We start from the raw sequence: 21350 nt of genomic DNA on the forward strand, positions 1-21350 counted from the left end.
TGTTTTTTGGTGTAGAACTATCTTGCAACGAGAATTTATTTGAGAAATTCTAGATCATCAAAGAATTCACTCATCATAGCTCCCTTCTATTTGTGAGGTGACTACCTGTGAATCGTTGAAAATGGTAAGCTTCTGTTCCGAGGGTTACCTGAAACTGTAGGTCGATCTCAGACGAGATCTTCTATGTTGGTCGGAGGTGACGTGTCCGACTTGTAGGTGGTGGCCGGAGCTATCGTGTCTGACTTGTTGAACTGGCGGTGCTGCTAATCCTTTGTCACCGGAGGGTGGTGGTACCTGCAAGGGACTCCGATGCTTAAGTTAGCAAGGGTATTAAGCAAGTTTTTAGTAGAATCAGAGTACGAGTTATACATGGGTGCTCCAGTGTATTTATAATAGTAGAGGATGACCTTTCCGGGGATAAGATAGTTATCTTATCTTTGAGTGAAGTCATCTTATCTTCAAGGGAACTGCTCTTATCTCTATAGGCTTGGGCTACCTTTGGATTTGGGTCGTGTTCCTCTATCTGGGCCCTTATTGGGCTTTCCTGGCAATTTGGCCGTGCTCTTTGAGAAGAGGTCAGATAGTCTGACCTGAAGAGGTCGGTCGCCTTATCTTTAAACATCCCGGGTCGGACAGCTCGACCCAGGGTATGAACAGTGCCCCTGCTCGAGCTCGGTCTTTCTTTTGAGGTCGAGTGTTGGTTTTAGGACTTCGATCCTTCTCTGGTGAAGCCAAACTCGAGTATTTTGTCGACTTCTTCTTTGTAGAGTTCTCCTTTGAATGCGAAACATTTTCTTTTGAATTTTTATTCCTTTGAAAACGCGCGTCTCCTTGCTTTGGGAATGTGCGAGGGTTTAATAGCCTCATTAATTTTTTAATGCTCTGTTTCCTCGTTCATTTTGAACTTTTCACAAAAATGGTTTCTCTTCTCTGTTTCTTTGCTGTAACTTCCCCTTTTTCTTTCTCATTTTCAGTTTTTGCCTGAGACTTGCATTTTTGCGTTTCTCTCTGCGACGCCGTTTGGTGATTGTTAGTGCTTTCTTTGCTTTGAAAGGCGATTCTAGATTTTTCTGTTTTTAATTTCTCCAAAGCTTTCTCCTCTTTCCAGGTTGGTTCTTCTTTCCGCTTCTTTACTTCCTTCGTCGCTTTGCATTTGGTTCTTGGTAAAGTTTTGATTTTGCTTGTTATGCTCGATTGTTGCTGTGATGCATATTTTTCTGGCTTTTTAGCCTTGTGTATGCTCTTGAGTGGGTTCCCTGTCAGCTGAGGATTTTGCGTGTTTGTTTTTAGTGCTCCTCTGCATGTTGTTACTGGGTCTTTTATGAACCTTTTTGCTTTCTCCAAAAGATTGCTTCTTTGATGACTTTTGCCATGTTGGTAATTTTGCTGATGAATTTTGTAGAAAGTAACGATTTTTCTGGTGGCTCGTTTTGATTCTGAAAAAAGGTTTGCGTCTTTGATGATTTCCACTTAGCATGTTTTGTTAATTGGTAGTTCCTTTGCTGATAGATTGAAACTGTAGTTCGAGAGGTGGCTTGTTTGGTTTGTAGCTTTCTTTTCGGAGTGTTGACTGAGAGAAAATTCATCTTATTGGGGTAGCTTTGATTTTCTTCTCGTGTTGTTGTTTGTCTGGAAGGGGATTTTCTTTGCTGAAAGTTTTGGGGTGTAGCTTCATAGCCCTTTCCTGAGTCTTCCTTACTTTGTCTTTGCCTCCAAAGGATGCCCCTGGACCTTGGTGTGTGTCTTGGGGATTTCATTTTGCTGTTTGTATTGCTCTGTGTCATGTTTGTCCGAGTTGTTCTAATTTCACCCGAGCTGTTTTTGGTTAGTAATCCATTTTCTTTTCATGTTTGTAGGACTAGTTGGCCATGTCTTCTCGCAAAAATATTGTTGAGACATCTTCTAAGGTTCCTGAGGGGATGTCCGACTGGTTGGACTCCCTTGTGTTAATGTGTGTTTCTGTGGTGAATGCTGAGTTTTGTGTGGAACTTAGGAAACATCACCGTCTCTGTAAGAGTAGAGATCAGGAAAAGAACTATGAATTGGTGGCACCTGATTCTGAGGAGAGGATTTGCTTTTCTGCTCTGACCCGGCGGGAGCGCCCTTTCTTTTATGCTTATGACTATTTTTTCAGCCAATTGAATATTACTTTTCCTTTCACTTCTTTTGAGGCCAATTTGTTATGGTCGTGTAACGTAGCTCCATTCCAACTCCATCCGAACTCCTGGGGTTTTATCAAGATCTTTCAGTTACTTTGCCAAGAGTTGGACGTTACACCCTCTCAAACTCTCTTTCTATATCTCTTTGTCTTAACCAAGCCTGGGACTACCAAAAAGAAAGCTTCTTGGGTTTCTTTTAGGTCTGCCCAGGGACATAAAGTTTTTGCTATGTATGATTAGTCCTTTAGGGATTTTAAGAATTACTTTTTTAAGGTCCGAGCCGTTGAGGGAGCTCGACCATTTTTCTTAGAAGCAAATAATGAGCCTGCCTTCCCCTTGTGTTGGCAAAAGAAAGTGGTAGTGTCTCGATACACGTGGGAGATGCTTGACGAGGTCGAGCAGTCTTTTGTAAATGTCTTGGAGGATATTTGGGGGGAACCTCCCCATCTTGATACCAAGAAGTTTTTGGGGGATCCATCCCTCGTCCGAACTGTGCTGGGTATTGATCAATATATTTTGCTCTGTTTTTACTTTGCTTCCTTCTTTTTCCAGTTTGTAATCTGCTTCTATGGTTGATTCTGTTTTTCAGAGATGGCCAAGAATAATGAGTCTATGAAAGCCTTTAAAAAGGTGAGAAAGGCTACTGCGGCCCAAAATATCTCGGCCAGAGTGGCTGGAGAAGGGTCTTCTCATGTTTCTCCTAAACAGCCGGTGCCGAGTTCTCCTGGACCGAGGAGGATGATTCCTACCCCTCGGGTCCATGTGCTCGATCCTCCCCAGGCTTATGCTGTTGTCTCTTCTCCTACGACCGTTCCTCCTTCGAAAAGACCTCGGACCGTTGAGCCCTTCAATCTAGATGCTCTTGACTTTGACGTTGTTGGGTTTGTCGACCAGCAGATCGGTCCCTATGGTGTCATTCCTACTGACAATGTTTCTCTTCTTCGTCACTTGGACTTCATTACCCGTAGTAGTATTAAAATGGCACATATGGGGGGCAGCTCTGTACCGAGCTGCCCAGAATTTTCTTATCCATGCAACGAAGGCCTTCATGGAGGAGGCCAAATCAGAGTTCGATCGGATGAAGGGTTTGAAGGAAGAGATTGAGGTAAAAGTGGCTAAGTTGGAGAAAGAGTTGGAGGGTGAGAAGACTAGAGCTATTGTTTTGGCGGCTTCTGCAAAGTTGGCTGAGGATACAGCGTTGAAGCATAAGGAAAGCTACGTCACCACTTACAGGGAGATGATGGATCTCAGGGAGAGTTTGAAGTCTGTCCGAGCTGATTATGCCGAGCTTCAAGGTCATCTTGTAGGCAGTGTTAATGCATTTTATGAGAATTTGAAGGAGCAGGCTCGAGTTCTTGCACCCGAGCTCGACCTTACTCTGTTCAGCTTGGACAACATTGTGAAGGATGATAAAATTGTCCCTGATGATCCTGATGATGATGACGATGTTGAGGCTCCTCCTGTGCCTGCTGCCAAAGTTTCTGTTGCGCCGACTTCTTCAACTCCTGCACCTGAGGTTGGTCATCCCGAGTCGGATCTTGATTGTCAGGTCCTGAACTGGGATGATGGGACGGTAGATGTGGTACCTCTTCAGACTCGTCCTCCTTCACCTCGTGATACTGCGACTGGGAACTCTTTGGATCCTCTGTGATTATGTTTTGTATATAACCCGGCTTGTGGGCTTTGAACTTTTTATATTTTGTAATTTTGTGGTTTCTAACTGCTGGATACTTTTAGTTGCTTCTCTGTTAGCAACTTTATTTTTGGTAAAAACAAAGGTAGTTTTTCAGGCTCTTTGGGGTTGACTTCAGGTGGCCTCTTGAGTCCTGCTTTTAATATAACCTTGTTTCTTGTGTGATATGCTTGTCTGCCTATTTGACATCTTTTAGGTTCTTAGGAATGTTGGAGCCTTGTTGTCCGACCACTTTTGATTGCCTTCATACTTTCATACTTGTAGCTTGATTCTTTTGAGGTCGTGGATTTCTGGGTCCAACTTGTATGCCTTCTGTCGGCCGACTTCTTTACGTTGGTCCTTTCTAAGTTATTTCTAGTAATCCTCTTTCTTGGACCTTTGTCAGGTCTCTTTCAGGGATCACTTTTTTATAACTTTTGGGTTTTGGGCCGACTTCTTTACATCGGTCCTTTCTAAGTTATTTCTAGTAATCCTCTTCTTTGGACTTTTGTCATGTCTCTTTCAGGGATAAATTTTTTATAACTTTTTGGTTTTAGGCAGACTTCTTTATGTCGGTCCTTTCTAAGTTATTTCTAGTAATCCTCTTTCTTGGACCTTTGTCAGGTCTCTTTCAGGGATCACTTTTTTATAACTTTTTGGTTTTAGGCCGACTTCTTTACGTCGGTCCTTTCTAAGTTATTTCTAGTAATCCTCTTTTTTAGGGCTGGCCAGGCCTCTTTCCAGGGATTTACTTTTTATAACTTTGGTTATTGTGGTCGACTGGTCCGACTTCTATACGTCGGCCGGTCTTTAAGTTATGTTTAGCAACCCATTTTATTAAGACCTCGTCAGGTCCTTTCTATGGATCACTTTCGATAACTTCTTGCATTATTTTGTTTTTGTCGCTTTTTCATCTTTGCCGATTTCGTAGAAATTGGGTTTGATCCTCGTTTCGTCGACCTTTTGATGAATTTGGTTTTCATCTTTGTTGGTCTTTATCGTGATCGAGCAGTGAATTTGATTTTCACTTTCTATTGATCTGTAGCTTTATAATCGGGCGATGAATTTTTACGTTTCAGATTAATGCGTCTTGAGGATTTGTAGAAAATCTAAAAACTTTATTTAAAATAAAGAAAATGGAAATATATACATGTGGGCATTCTAAGTCAGGTAGTTCACGGGTCTTGGCTTGGTGCCTCATTAAAAAATCTTTTCAGGAAAAAGAGTGCACCTTGTCCTAAGATCCTTATTACCTCTAACTATAATACCTTCGTAAGTTGCAGGCGTGCCATGACCTTGGAAGCTCTCACCCTTCGAGTTCGGACAGTCTGTAGTAGCCCTTTCCAAGTACTTCTATGACTTGGTAGGGTCCTCTCCAGTTTGCTGCCAGCTTTCCTTCTCCAGGTCGAGTTGTTCCGATATCATTTCGGATTAGGATGAGGTCGTTCTCGGCGAAACCTCGTGGTACTACCTTTCGATTGTTTCTTGAAGTCATTCGACGTTTTAATGCCTCTTCCCTGATCCGAGCTCTTTCTCGAATTTCTGGAAGTAGGTCGAGCTCTTCCCTTTGAAGTTGGGAGTTGGCTTCTTCATTGTAGTGGATCACTCTGGGCGACCCTTCTTCAACCTCCACTGGGATCATTGCCTCTGTTCCGTAGGCTAATCGGAAAGGTGATTCCTTTGTGGTGGAATGTGGTGTTGTCCGATATGCCCATAGGACTTGTGGAAGCTCTTCAGCCCAGGCTCTCTTTGCGTCCTGTAATCTCCGTTTTAGCCCAGCCAATATGACTTTGTTGGCAGCTTCGGCTTGTCCATTGGCCTGGGGATGTTCTACGGAAGTGAATTGATGTTTTATGTTCAAGTCGGCCACTAGCTTTCTGAAGCCTGCATCTGTGAATTGGGTGCCATTGTCTGTGGTGATGGAGTATGGGACCCCAAACCTTGTGACAATATTTCTATATAGAAATTTTTGACTTCTTTGAGCAGTGACGTTGGCTAGGAGTTTTACCTCGATCCATTTTGTGAAATAGTCTACCCCCACTATGAGGAATTTGACTTGTCCTGATCCCTGAGGGAAAGGTCCAAGAAGGTCGAGTCCCCATTTTGCGAATGGCCAAGGTGAGGTTATGCTGATGAGTTCCTCTGGCGGGGTGATGTGAAAGTTGGCATGTTTCTGACATGGTGGACATGTCTTTACGAATTCTGTTGCTTCTTTTTGTAAGGTCGGCCAATAAAATCCAGCTCGGAGTACTTTCTTGGTGAGTGCTTGTGCCCCGAGATGGTTACCACATATGCCACTGTGAACTTCTTCTAAAACTTTCTTTGCATTGGAAGTTGGAACGCAATTTAATAGTGGTGTTGAAATTCCTCTCTTGTATAGAGTATTATTTATGATGGTGTAGTATTGTGCTTCCCGTTTTAACCTCTTTGCCTCCTTCTTATCTGTAGGTAGTGTTTCTGTTTTGAGGTACTTAATTATGGGAGTCATCCATCCCTGATCCAGACCTGTTATGGCTAGGACCTTTTCTTCTTCCGAGATTGACGGGTTCTGTAGTATTTCTTGGATGAGGCTTCTATTGTTGCCCCTGGTTTAGTGCTGGCTAGTTTTGAGAGTGCATCAGCTTGGGCATTCTGTTCTCGGGGTATGTGGCGGACCTCATATTCCCCGAGTTGTCTGAGCTATTCCTTGGTTTTGTCCAAGTACTTTTTCATGGTGGGATCCTTAGCTTGGTAACTCCCTGCTATTTGTGAAGTGACTACCTGTGAGTCGCTGAGGATGATGAGCTTTTGAGCTCCAACCTCCTTAGCCAGCTTCAAACCAGCTAGTAGTGCTTCATACTCAGCTTGGTTGTTTGAGGCAGGTAACCCGAATTTGAGGGAAAGTTCGATCTGGGTTCCTTGGTCACTTTCAATTATTACACCCGTGCCACTAAAGTGAAATCGCCCCCAGCAATTTTTGAAGCACTTTGGGCCCAACCCAACTCATTTCTAATGCTATTTCATGCAGAATTCAAGCTTGGGCAAAGGGGGGAGCAATTATTTGGTAGTATAGCATCATGTAGGTTAGTTTCTAGAGAGAGAAGCTCCCTCTTCTCTCTAGAATTAGGTTAGGTTAATCCATCTTAGATTTAGGCATGATTTCTTGATTTTATCTTGTTTCTTTTCCAATTTCTTGTTTCTACTACTCTATTCTTCTTAGTTTTTATGTTAATTTTACTTTTATGTCTCTTTATGTTTATGAATACTCATGTTGGATCTTGTTTACATTTAATGAAATTTAATGTTGATGTTCTTTTAATTGATGATTTGAATTGTTGATTTACTTTCCTTGCAATTTGTAGTAGTCTGACCTGAAGAGGTCGGTCGCCTTGTCGCTAAACATCCCGGGTCGGACAGCTCAACCCAGGGTATGAACAGCTTCTGAGCTCCTACATCCTTAGCCAGCTTCAATCCAACCAGTAGGGCCTCGTATTCAGCTTGGTTATTTGAGGTGGGGAATTTGAACTTTGATGAGAGCTCAATTTAGGTTCCCTGATCGCTCTCTAAAATGACGCCTACGCCACTCCCGGTTTTGTTTGAGGAGCCATCGACGTAAAGGCTCCATTCTATGGGGGTGCTCGGGGTGTCAGTGTACTCTGCGATGAAGTCAGCCGTGTACTGAGAATTGATAGTTGTCCGAGCTTCATATTTAAGGTCAAATTTGGATAGCTCGACTGCCCATTGTAGGATTCTTCCAGCTAACTCTGTTTTCTGTAAGATACCTTTTATGGATTGGTTAGTCCGTACTCTGATGGTGTGAGCTTGGAAGTATGGTCGGAGTTATCGAGAAGTCAGTATAAGGGCGTAGGTGATCTTTTCTCTCTTTTGATAGTTTAGTTCATCCCCTTGTAGAGCCTTACTGATGAAGTAGATGGGCTGTTGCCCATTTTCGTCTTCTCTGACTAGTGCTGAAGCTATTGTCCGACTTCCTACGGTAAGGTATAGGATTAGCTCTTCACCTTCCCTGGGTCAGGTTAGGATGGGTGGTTGTCCTAGGAATGTTTTGAAGTCTTGGAAGGGAGGGATCTTAATGCTGAGCCCGCTAGGAATCTAGACAGAGCTGTTAGTCTTCCGTTAAGCTGCTGGACTTCTTTGACACAGGTCAGACTTTTCATGCTAAGTATGGCCTGGCATTTATCCGAGTTTGCTTCAATCCCTCTTTGAGTGAGCATAAAGCCTAGGAATTCACCGGCTTCTACTGCGAAGGTACACTTTGTGGGGTTAAGTCTCATTCCATGCTTTCTTATGGTGTTGAACACTTCAATGAGGTCGGATAACAACGTTTCCTCTCTTTGTGTTTTTACCAGCATGTCATCTACATATACCTCCATCAGCTTTCCGATGTGATTGGCGAATACTTTGTTCATCAATCTTTGATATGTAGCCCCTCCGTTCTTGAGGCTAAAGGGCATAACTATGTAGTAGTAATTTGCTCTTGGAGTTAGGAATGAGGTTTTCTCCTAGTCGGGTTAATACATCAGAATTTGGTTGTATCCCGAGTAAGCATCTATGAAGGAAAGGTACTTGTATCCCGATGAAGCATCAACTAGTGTGTCTATATTCGGGAGTGGATAAGGATCTTTTGGGCAGGCTTTGTTGAGGTCGGTGTAATCAGTGCACATCCGCCACTTCCCACTTGACTTTTTGACCAATACTACATTGGCTAGCCATAATGGATATTTCACCTCCCTTATGAACCCTGCCTCCAACAAGGCCTGTACCTGCTCCTCTACGGCTTGCAACCTCTCTGGTCCAAGCTTCCTACGCTTCTGTTGCACTGGCTGAGACCCAGGATATATGGCTAACTTATGACACATTAGTCTGGGATCAATATCGAGCATGTCGGCGGCCTTCCATGCAAAGAAGTCGGAATTATCCTTTAGGAGTTTTGTTAGTAGCTCCTTTAGGTCTTTCTTTAGATTCGCCCCTATGTTTGTTGTTTTGTCTTGAGTGTCTCCGATTTGAACTTCTTTGGTCTCACCTTCTGGCTGAGGACGGAGTTCTTCGTGAGCTTGGATTCCCCCAAGTTCTATGGTATTGGTTTCTTTTCCTCTGGGATCGCTTTTAAGGTTCAGACTTTCGTTGTAGCAGCGTCGCGCGAGCTATTGGTCTCCCTTTATGGTGACAATCCCTTCCGGTGTCGGGAACTTCATGCATAGGTGTGGAGTGGAGAACACCGCGGCGAGCTGATTTAGCATTGTCCAACCTATGAGAGCATTATAGGCGGAGTTCACATCAACTACAATGTAGTCTATACTTAGTGTTCTAGATCGTGTTCCTTTTCCGAAGGTAGTATGTAGCGAGATATACCCAAGTGGTTGAATTGGTGTATTCCCAAGCTCGAATAGACTATTAGGGTATGCTCTGAGTTCCTTTTCTTATAGGCCGAGCTTGTCGAAGGCTGGTTTGAACAGGATATCTGCAGAGCTTCCTTGGTCTACCAGTGTTTGGTAGAGGTTGGCATTGGCAAGTATTATGGTAACGACCACGGGGTCATCATGCCCTGGGATGATGCCCGCGGTGTCTTCTTGAGTGAAGGTAATAGTGGGGAGGTCGACCGACCTGTCCCCTCCTCCGACATGGTACACCTCTTTAAGGTGTCTTTTGCGGGATGACTTAGAGATCCCTCCTCCTGTGAATCCTCCATTTATCATGTGAACTTGTCTCTCCAGGGTGTGAGGGGACGTTCAGCTCGTCCGACCTCTTCATCCCTTCTTCTCTTTTTTAGTTCATCCACTCTGTTGGCTAAGAACCGATCTAATCTCCCTTCTCGTGCCAATTTTTCTATGACATTCTTTAGATCGTAGCACTCGTTGGTAGAATGCCCGTAGATTCGGTGGTATTCACAATACTCTTTCTGACTTCCTCCTCTTTTGTGTTTAATCAAGCGAGGTGGTGGGATCTTCTCAGTGTTGCATATCTCCCGATAAATGTCCACGAGAGATACCCGAAGAGGGGTGTAGTTGTGGTACTTTCTAGGTTTCTCAGTAGGTTGGTCTTCTTTCTTCCTAGATTCTTTATCCTTGTCCTGAGGTGGGTAGGAGAATCCAGTCTTGGAGGTTTCTCTTACTCGGGAGTTCTCCTCCATATTAATGTATTTTTTCGCCCGTTCTTAAACCTCATTGAATGATGTTGGATGCTTTTTGGATATGGAGTGACTAAATGGTCCTTCTCGTAGGCCATTGATGAGACCCATGATGGTTGCTTCTGTTGGAAGATTTTGTATGTCTAGACATGCTTTGTTGAATCTTTCCATGTAGTTACGGAGGCTTTTCCGATCTCTTTGCTTAATCCCTAGCAGGCTTGGAGCATGCTTGGCTTTGTCTTTCTAGATAGAGAATCTAGCGAAGAATTTCTTGGCAAGGTCATCGAAGCTTGCTATTGATCCTGGCGGCAAGCTGTCGAGCACTTTATTGCCATTTTAGTTAAAGTGGTCAGGAAGGCTTTACAACAGATTGCATCTGAGGCATCCATAAGATACATTCGACTTCTGAAATTGCTGAGATGATGGCTTGGATCAGATGTACCATCATACAGGGTCATGTCGGGGGCTTTGAAGTCCTTTGAAACTCTATCTTTCATGATCTCCTTTGTGAACGGGTCTTGGTCCTTGTGGGGCTATCTTCGCATGGAGACACTTACCCTGTGATCATAACCTCTGCCTTAGAGCCACAGGAAGAAGAAGCACTAATTCAAGTGCTTAAGACACATAGAACCGCCCTTGGGTGGACTATAAGTGACCTTAAGGGCATTAGCCCGACCCGATGCATGCATAAAATCCTGCTGGAGGATGACGCTAAACCAGTGGTGCAACCACAAAGGCGATTGAATCCAGCCATGAAGGAAGTAGTGCAGAAGGAAGTCACTAAGCTTTGGGAGGCTGGGATTATTTATCCCATTTCTGATAGCCCCTAGGTGAGCCCTGTGTCCAAGTTGTTCCCAAGAAGGGAGGCATGATAGTGGTTCATAATGAAAAGAATGAACTGATTCCTACAAGGACAGTTACAGGGTAGCGTATGTGCATTGACTATAGAAGGCTCAATAACGCCACCAGGAATGATAATTTTCCTTTACCATTTATTGACCAAATGCTAGAGAGACTAGCAGGTCATGTATTTTATTGTTTCCTGGATGGATATTCCGAGTACAATCAAATAGCAGTGGATCCACGGGATCAAGAAAAGACAGCATTCACATGCCCATGTGGCGTGTTTGCCTACAGGCGAATGCCCTTTGGCTTGTGCAATGCACTTGCCACCTTTCAGAGATGTATGTTATCCATCTTCTCTAATATGGTAGAGAAGTTCCTTGAGGTATTCATGGATGACTTCTCTGTCTTTGGAGACTCATTTGACTCTTGCCTTGATCATTTGGCCCTAGTTCTGAAAAGATGTCAAGAAACAAACCTAGTTCTAAATTGGAAAAAATGCCACTTCATGGTGACTGAAGGCATTCTTCTTGGGAATCGGATTTCAAACAAGGGAATAGAAGTAGATCAAGCTAAGGTGGAAGTGATTGAATGATTGCCACCACCAACTAATGTCAAGGCAATTAGAAGTTTCCTAGGACATGTAGGATTTTATAGGAGGTTCATAAAAGATTTTTCGAAAATTGCAAAACCCCTATATAATTTCTTGGCCACTGATGTTCCATTCGTCTTTGACCAAGAATGTCTGCATGCCTTTGAAACCCTGAAATCCAAGCTTATCACTACTCCTATCATCTCTACACCCAATTGGGACTTGCCATTCGAACTGATGTGTGATGCCAGTGATCATGCCATTGGCGTAGTTCTAGGACAGAGACATGACAAGCTTCTGCACGTCATTTATTATGCCAGTCGTGTTCTAAATGACGCGCAAAAAAATTACACTACTACAGAAAAGAAATTACTTGCAGTGGTGTATGCCATTGACAAGTTTAGATCCTACGTAGTAGGGTTTAAGGTTATTATCTACACTGACCATCCTGCTCTGACGTATCTACTCACTAAGCAGGATTTTAAGCCCAGGCTTATATGATGGGTATTACTCCTGCAAGAGTTTGATATAGAAATCAGAGACAGGAAAAGTACAGAAAATTAAGTGGCTGACCACTTGTCTCGGATTGAACCAGTGGCAGGGACTTCTTCTCTCTCCACTGACATATCCAAAACACTTCTACATGAGCAACTCTATGCCATTCAGACAGCACCTTGGTTTGCAGACATTACAAACTACAAGGCTATAAGGTTCATTCCCAAGGAGTTTAACAGGCAGCAAGCCCAAAAACTCATGCATGAACAAGGCTATAAGGTTCATTCCCAAGAAGTTTAACAGGCAGCAAGCCCAAAAACTCATGCATGATGCAAAATGTTACCTGTGGGATGAGCCATATCTCTTTAAGAGATGCTCAGATGGAAAAATCCGATGCTGTGTGTCTGAAGAAGAGGCATAGAGAATCCTATGGCAATGCCATGGCTCAGACTATGGAGGACACTTTAGAGGTGAGCGAACAGCCACTAAGGTTTTTCAAAGTGGCTTCTACTGGCCCACTCTCTTTAAAGACTCTAGAGAGTTTTTCCGTAACTATGACAGTTGCCAGAGGGCTGGTAATCTCCCTCATGGTTATGGCATACCTCAGAAAGGAATCCTAGAGATTGAGTTATTTGACGTATGGGGCATAGATCTCATAGGACACTTCTCACCTTCATACTCAAACACTTACATCCTTGTAGAAGTAGATTATGTGTCTAAATGGGTTGAAGAAGTAGCAACCCCAACTAATGACACTAGAGTAGTGATGAAGTTCCTCCAAAAGAACATCTTCAGCAGATTTGGTGTCCCTAGGACACTCATTAGTGATGGAGGTAATCATTTCTGCAACAGACAACTGGATTCTGTTATAAGCTGTTACAGAGTTCGCCATAAAGTAGCAACACTGTATCATCCCCAAACAAATGCGCAAGCTGAAGTCTCAAATAGAGAACTAAAGCAAATCCTAGAGAGGACAGTAAGCACCTCTAGAAAGGATTGGGCTAAAAAGTTTGATGATGCTCTATGGGCATACAGAATAGCTTTCAAAACCCCATTGGAACCTTACCATATCAGCTGGTATTTGGGAAATCCTGTTGGTGCGTACAATACCCACACTCTCATACAGCAGTACCAGCAAGTGCATTAGGTCGTCCAAGTAATACCTGAGCGAGTCAGGGTCGATCCCACGAGGATTGTGGTTTGAAGCAAGCTATGGTTATCTTACAGGTCTTAGTCAGGCAGATCAGAAGGTTATTGTGTAAACCTTGAATGATTATATGTCATATATAGAGTTGTAAGAGTAATGTGTGAAAGGGGTAAAACCAATTGGATTAAATCAGTAAGAGGAATAGAGTTAAGAGTTGGAGTTGCTTTGTCTTTTTGAATTAACTATGGTATTAATGTCTTCTCTGCTTGTGAATGATCTTTTTCTACGGTAGGCTATATGTGATCAATGCCATGGGCCGTGGTCATTGAACTCCACCGCTACAGATTAAACGCCATTGGCCGTGGTCATCTAATCTGACAAAGGGTAAAGCGCTTAGCAAGTCATTCTCCCGGCGATCCTACTCAAAGCGCCACAGACAAGGTCGAATCTTACGGATCAGAGGATGCTACTTCTTAGGATTCTAGCCTATACCATGGAGACCCTAATCTCCCCAAAAATCGGCTGAACTAGTGTCTCGAGAAGTCCCCAACGAAGTCATGGATTAACCATCTGAGAGATGCATAAACATAGCTGTTGGCTCGTGCTTTCCAGTCACGTATTCACACGCACCCAAGTAGACGTGGGTGTTTGTCAGGCATGTTCATCTTAATGTGATGAACAGAGCTAATTGGTTAGATCATCCTATTCACCACGATGAAGATCGGATTATACATCTTAGAAACAAATCCGGAGAAGAAATAGTAATACTTTTATTAATTCATAGGACTCAGCAGGGCTCCTCCCCTCAACCTAGGAGGTTTAGAAACTCATACTGAGGTAAAATACAATGGTAAACGTGTATGATGGTAAAAGTGATGTAAAAGTTCTGAATAACAAGAATTAAATCCCTTAAATACTAAACTAATGACTAGTAAGGGTACAACAGTCTTTTTAGTGCTAAAATCCACTTCTGGAGCCCACTTGGTGAGTGTTTGGGATGAGCTTTGATGAGATCCATGTGCTATGAGGTCTTTTGGGTGTGGAACGCAAGTTGGGGAGTCCTCTCTGGGCGTTTGGACATTGGGCTCTGATCTTTGGGCACTGGACGCCAGAAAGAGGGCGAGAAGCTGGCGTTGGAAGCCAGTTTTGGGCCTTCTAATCCGAAATAACCTATGAAGTATTATACATTGATGGAATGCTCTGGAAGTCAGATTTCCATATCCATTAGGAATGCTCCATTTAGACTTTTGTAGCTCCAAAAAATCTCTTTCGAGTGCAAAGAGGTCAGATTTGGACAGCATCTGCGGTGCTTTCTCTGTCTCTGAATCAGACTTTTGCTCCAGCTCCTCAGTTTCAGCCAGAAAACACCTGAAATGGTGCAAAAACACACAAACTTAAAGTGGAATCCAAAAATATGAATTCAACACTAAAACTTGTAAAAACTTAATAAAAATTAAACAAAATATGTTGAAAACTATGCCAAAAAGCATATAAAATATCCGCTCATCACAACATCAAACTTAAAATGTTGCTTGTCCCCAAGTAACTAAAAATAAAATAGGATGAAAAGAAGATTAGGACGCAATAAATCTTTGAGTTTCCAATGAAGCTCAGTTTCAATTAGATGAGCGGGTACTAAGTAGCTTTTTGCTTCTGAATTGTCTTGGCATCTCACTATCTATTGAAAATCAGAATGGCTGGCATCTTTAGGAACTTAGAATCCAGATGATATTATTGATTCTCCTAGTTAACCTCTTTTTGATTCTTAAACACAGCTTTCAGAGTCTTAGCCGTGACCCTAAGCATCTTATTTTCCAATATTACCACCGGATACAGTAATGCCACAAACACTTTAACTGGGTGAACCTTTTCCGATTATGACTTAGCTTTGCTAGAGTCCCCAGATAGAGGTGTCCAGAGTTCTTAAGCACACTCTTTTTTTGCTTTGGATCATGACTTTAACCGCTCAGTCTCAAGCTTTTCACTTGACACCTTCACGCCACAAGCACATGGTTAGGGACAGCTTAGTTGAGCCGCTTAGGTAAGGATTTTATTCCTTTAGGCCCTCTTATCCATTAATGCTCAAAGACTTGAGACCCTTTTATACACTTGCCATTTGGTTTAAAGGGTTACTGGCTTTTTCAATCTGCCCTCCTTTTCCTGCATTTTTGGGTAGTAATGGATTTTTCTGCTTCTTTATTATTATTATTATTATTATTATTATTATTATTATTATTATTATTACACCATTTTTCTTTCTTTTTTTCGCATGCATATAATTTTTTTTCTTTTGCAACGTGCTTTTTCTTTTCCTGCTTTTTCTTGCTTGAAGAATCAATTTTCAAAATTTTCAGATTATCAATAATATTATTTCTTTTTCCTTATTCTTTCAAGAGCCAGCATCATAAAATTTAACTTCAAATATGCACTGTTTATTCTTTCATTCAGAAAACTAAAGCAATGTAACTGTTCTGAGGGTTACCTGAAACTGGAGGTCGATCTCGGATGAGATCTTCCGTACTGGTCGGAGATGACGTGTCCGGCTGGCTAGTGGCGGCCGGAGCTGTTGTGTCTGACTTATTGGACTTGCTGCACTGCTGATCCTTGGCCACCGGAAGGTGGGGGGTACCTGCAAGAGACTCCGATGCTTAAGTTAGCACGGGTATTAAGCAGGTTTTTATGTCGAATCAGAGTATGAGTTATACCTGGGTGCTCCAGTATATTTATAGTAGTGTGGGCTGACCTTTCTGATAAGATAAGTTAGTTATCTTATCTTATCTTATCTTTATCTTGAGTGAAGTCCGCTTATCTTTAAGGGAACCGCCTTTATCTCTGTAGGCTTGAACTGCCTTTGGATTTGGGTCGTGTTCCTTCATTTGGGCCCTTTACTGGGCTCTTCTGTTGATTTGGCCGATCTCTTTAAGAAGAGGTCGGATAGTCGAACCTGAAGAGGTCAGTCGTTTTGCCACCAATCATCCCGGGTCAGACAGTTCGACCCAGGGTATGAACAGTGCCCCCTGCTTGAGCTCGGTCTTCTTTTTGAGGTCGAGTTCTTGACTTCAGTCCTTCTCTAATGAAGCCGAACTCAAGCATTTTGTCGATTCCTTTGTAGAAGCTTTTGAATGTAGAACGTTTTTCCTCTAAAAGCGCGCGCTTTTATATCGGCGCTGTTTTGGGAATGCAAGCGGTTTTAATATCCGCATTTAATTGGCATTTAATTGCCCCGTTTGCCCTAACTTCTCTATTTTTTGAATTTTGCACTCAGGAAAACGGTTTCTCTCCTTCGCCCTTTTCGTAACTTCTTCACATTTCTTCTTTCACTCTCTCACTTTCTGTCTTTCGCTTGCGTTTCTGCTTTCGTCGCTTGGCGTTTTTTTCTGGGCAGCCTTTGTCTCTGCGCTTCCACTCTTCCTCGCAGCTTCTTCCATCTCCAGGTTAGTCCCATTTCGTATTTTGTTTTTGTCTTTGCGATGGGATCTTCTTTTTGGAGAAAGTTTGGATCTTTCCGTTTTTTATCATGCTTGACTTGTTGCATGCTCTGGAATTTCTTTGTTTTTTGGTGCGAATCTTTTTCTTGTTGCTTTGAATCTTTTTCTTTTGCATGTTGCCGCCATTTCTGTTTGTGCCTTGGCTGATGATTTTTTGCTTGATTTCAAAAGAAAGTTTGCGCCTTTACTGCTTGGTCTTTTTTGACATTTCTGATATACTGTGGAAGTAGTGTTTTTTGCTGGTAAACTATAGAAGTATGGTCCTTTGCGTTTTCGCTTCCTTTGTTTTCTTTCTGGATTTTGTTTTGATGAGTGCTGGGATGTAAGCCGTAGAAATAACTTGAAAACCTTGCTTGTTTACTGCCTCCAAGGGATGCCCCAAGACCTTGTCTTGAGTCTTTGGGGTTTTCCCTTTTTGTTTATCCGCCCGTCGAGAACTTTTGCCCTCTGTCCGAGATATTTTTGTGTAATCTATTCTTCCTTTCTTTTTGTAGGATTTAGTTGACCTCATGTCTTCTTGAAATAACGTAACAGAAATGCCTTCCCAGGTTCCCGTGGGTATGGCTGATTGGGTGGACTCCATGGTTCTTATGTGTGTCTCGCTGGTTGATTCTGAATTTTGTACTCAGCTTAGGCAGTTTCACAGTGTCTGTAGTAATTCTGGTGATGAGAAGAATTATGAACTTGTCCCTCCCTCTTCTGACGAGAGAGTCTGTTTTTCGACTCGAGTTGTTGACAATCGCCCCTTCTTTTATGCTTATGATTTTTTCTTTGGTCAACTGGGTATTACTCTTCCTTTTACTCCATGTGAAACCGACTTGTTATGGTCTTGTAATGTTGCCCCTTCTCAACTTCACCCCAACTCCTGGGGTTTTATAAAAATTTTCCAGTTGTTGTGCGACGGTTTTGGTATTCCTGCTTCCCAATCTCTCTTTTTCTATTTGTTTGTTTTGACTAAGCCCGGTGTGGTAAAAAAGAAGTCAGCTTGGGTCTCCTTTCGTTCTACCCAAGGAAAGAAAGTTTTTTCCATGTTTGACGAGTCGTTCCGTGACTTTAAGAACTACTTTTTCAAGGTCCGAGCTGTTGAAGGAGATCGGCCCTTTTTTCTGGATGAAAATGACGAACCAGCCTTTCCCTTGGAATGGCAAAAAGACGTGAGGGTCTCCCGGTATTCGTGGGAGATGTTGGATGAGGCTGAGCGGGACTTTGTGACTATCTTAGAAGAACGCTGGGGTCAACCTCCCCATCTTGACACAAAGAAATTCCTAACCAATCCTTCTCTTCTTCAATCTGAACTGGGTATCTTGTGTTTCTTTTATGATTTTGTTTATGTTGCTTGTAGCTGTCTTTTCCAACTTGTCCGACTTGTAGCTGAGTTTTCTGTTTTATTTTGCAGAGGCAATAAAGAATGATGGATCCATGAAAGCTTATAAGAGGGCGCAAAGGGCGACTGCTGCCAGAAATACTGCTGCCCAGGCGGCTGGGGAGGGATCTTCCCAAGTGCGCGGGAAGCCATCGGTGCAGAGTTCTGCCGGGGTGAAGAAGGTGATCCCTACTCCCCGAGTTCGTTTGGCAGATCCTCACGTCACCTCTGCTGCCCATTCTGTTGCTCCTCCCAATAAAAAACAAAAGACTGTTGAGCCTTTTGACCTCGATGCTCCTGATTTTAATGCTATTGAATTCGTGGATCAGCAAATCGGCCCCTACGGTGCTCTTTCCATGGACGATGTGTCCATCCTTCATCACTTGGATTTTACGGCTCGAAATCATGTTAAGATGGCGTACATGTTGGCTGCCATATATCGGACTGCTCAGAATCTCCATCTCCATGCTACCAAGGCATTTATGGAAGAGGCGAAACAAGAATTCAACCGGATGAAGGGACTGAAGGAGGAGCTTGAGGTGAAGGTGGCTAAGCTAGAAAAAGACTTGGAGAACGAGAAGGCAAGTTCTGAAGCGCTGGCTGCTTCTTTGAGGTTGGCTGAAGACGCAGCCTTGATGCATAAGGATAGCTATGTTACATCCTATAGGGAGGAGAGGCGCCTGAGAGAGGAGCTTGACAATACCCGGGAAGACTATGCTGAGCTCCAAGGTCATCTCATTGGCAGCGTGACTGCTGCTTATGAGAACTTGAGAGAACAAGTTCGAATCATTGCTCCCGAGGCCGATCTTACCCTCTTTAGCTTGGATAATGTTGTCAGGGATGGCAAGATTGTCCCTGATGATGAGGGTGATGACGACGAGGTGGTTCCTCCCCCTGTGTTTTCTACCAAGGTGCCGACTTCTTCCGCTCCTCCAGTTGGGCCCGAGTTGGATTGCCAGATCCTGAACCGGGAGGATGGTACTGTAGATGCGGTGCCGATTCAGACTCGTCCCCCTCTCCTTGTTCTGATGCTGTCAAGAAGGCTCCTGATGCTGCCGAGAAGGTTTCTGATGCTTGTTGATCTTTTTCTTTAAAGTAGTTGGCCCGGCTTGTGGGCATTTGGAAACTTTTTATTTGATTGCTGACATTTCTTAGTTGCTTTTCTAGGCTCTTTTTATTTTTGAAAAACAAATAATTAGCTTGCCGTCTTTTGGATAGTAAGTGTTGGTGGCCTTTCGAGGCCTTATGACTCTGTAAAGAACAGGTTTTTTGGCTAGGCTTCCTTCTGCCAATGCTGACATCTTGTAGCCCGACCTCCTTGGGTTTTTGTTTTGTAGCTTGAATCTCCGTAGTTGTAGGGGTCCGACTTGTTTGGTTTTCTCGCTTTGTGTGTGTTCTTTAGCGCTCTGTAACCGATTTCTTTGCGTTGGTCCCCTGCTAAACTCTTGGACCTTTGTCAGGTCTCTTTCAGGGATTACTTTTTACGATCTTCTCGTTTGTAGGAGATCGACTGATGCACATAAACTAGTTATGCTACGATTTAGGAAATTGCACGATCGGCAAAATTCCTTCCGGCAAGTGCACCGGTTATCGTCAAGTAAAAACTCACAATTATTCATACTAAACAAAAACTCCACATAAAACTTAAATGACTTATGATGAAAGAAAGCTCATAAAGACAATTCACCAATTATCATTTGATTATTAAGGAACGAGACCACCTCTTATTTATTGCTTGGTTCTTCTTAATTCTTGGGATCCTGCTTCTTCTTGCTTCCTGCCTCTTTTTGACCACTTGTGCTTCCTTTGTCTTTTCTTATGAGCTTTTTCCAGAATCCAGCCTTTTTCATCGTTTCTTCCACTCCTTTTTCAAGGATCATTGCCTTGTTTATTTCTCCTTCTTTTCTCCCTTTGAAATACTCATCATAAGCTGGGAATGCTGGGTCCATCTTGTGTAGATGTTCCCCTATGTAGTTAAGCTTGATTTACGAACTGATGTTGTAATCAGCTTGGACTGAGTATCTTGCATTCTGTAAAGTGGTGGCTTCCTTGATTGCCAAGACATTGGCATTATAACTTTTTAGTTGTAGGAGTCCGACTTGGTTATATCGGTCTCCTTTAAGTTATTTGTAGTCCTCTTTCTTGGATCCTTGTCAGATCTCTTTCAGGGACTACTTTGATAACTTTTCATTTTGGGCTGCCTTTGTCATGTCGAGCCCTTCTAAGTTAAAGTAATCCTCTTTAATAGGGTTGGCCAGACCTCTTTCCAGGGTTACTTATAACTTGGGTTGACTTGGTCCGACTACTCAACGTCGGCCAGTCTTTAAGTTATTATTTTAGCAATCCGTAAGACCTCGTCAGGTTCTTTTTTAGATCACTTTCGATAACTTCTTACATTATTCTATGTTCATCTTTGCCGATTTGTAGAAAGTGTTTGTCATCTCTAGATCGTCCTTTGGGTGAATTGCGTTTTCACCTTTATCGGACGGTTGTCTTTATCGTGATCATGCAGTGAAATTGTTTTTCATTTTCTGCCGATCTGTTGCTTTATAATCGGACGATGAATGCTTCAGATTAACGCGTCTTGAAATCTTTGTAGAGTATCTAAAATATATTTTATTTAAAGGAAAAGTGCAAATATATACATATGGGATTGTCTGAGTCTCAACTTGGTACCTCGTTAAAAAACCTTTTCAGGAAAAAAAGTGCATCCAATGATGAGATCTTTTATCTTTTCTAACTGTAGTACCTTCTGAGGTTGCAGGCGTGCCATGACCTGGGAAGCTCTCGTCCATCGAGTTCAGACAGTCTGTAGTAGCCCTTTCCAAGTACTTCTACAACTCGGTAGGGTCCTTTCCAGTTTGCTGCCAGCTTTCCCTCTCCTGGTCGAGTTGTTCCGATATCATTTCGGATTAGGATGAGATCATTTTCTATGAAACTTCTCGGCACTACCTTTTGATTATATCTAGAAGCCATTCGGCGTTTTAGAGCTTCTTCCCTGATCCGAGCTCTTTCTTGGATTTCGGGTAACAAGTCGAGCTCTTCTCTCTGAAGTTGGAAGTTTGCTTCCTCATTGTAGTGAACTATTCTGGGCGACCCTTCCTTAATCTCTATTGGAATCATCGCCTCTATTCTGTATGCTAATCGGAAGGGGGATTCCTTCGTGGTGGAATGTGGCATTGTTCGATATGCCCACAGGACCTGTGGGAGCTCTTCTGCCCAGGCTCCCTTTGCATCTTGTAATCTCCGTTTTAATCCGGCCAATATGACTTTGTTAGCAGCTTTGGCCNATTGTCTGTGGTTATTGAATATGGAACCCCGAATCTTGTGACAATGTTTCGATATAAGAATTTCCGGCTTCTTTGAGCGGTAGCATTGGCTAGGGGATCTACCTCGATCCACTTTGTAAAGTAATCTACTCCCACTATGAGAAATTTAACTTGTCCTGATCCCTGTGGGAAGGGGCC

Source organism: Arachis ipaensis, chromosome B09 (assembly GCF_000816755.2).
Source record: "Arachis ipaensis cultivar K30076 chromosome B09, Araip1.1, whole genome shotgun sequence".
NCBI lineage: Eukaryota > Viridiplantae > Streptophyta > Magnoliopsida > Fabales > Fabaceae > Arachis > Arachis ipaensis.